Source organism: Galeopterus variegatus, unplaced genomic scaffold, assembly GCF_000696425.1.
Source record: "Galeopterus variegatus unplaced genomic scaffold, G_variegatus-3.0.2 Scaffold34065, whole genome shotgun sequence".
In the NCBI taxonomy this organism is placed as follows: Eukaryota; Metazoa; Chordata; class Mammalia; order Dermoptera; family Cynocephalidae; genus Galeopterus; species Galeopterus variegatus.
The window spans coordinates 1-230 of record NW_007760176.1 but is presented as its reverse complement, the minus strand read 5'-3'; positions in this window follow the sequence as shown (position 1 = coordinate 230).

Genomic DNA, 230 nt, shown 5'->3' with positions numbered 1-230 from the left:
AACATGTGATATTTTTCTTTCTGTGCCTGACTTGTTTCACTTGTTATCCTTTTAATGTCCATGTGATCTGTAGTGATGTCTACTCTTTCATTTCTGATATTAGTAATTTGTGTTTTCTGTCTTATTTTCTTAGTCTGGCTAGAGGTTTATAGATTTTATTGATCTTTTTTAAGGACCAGCTTTTGTTTTTATTGATTTTCTCTATTAATTTCCTGTTTTCAATTTCATTG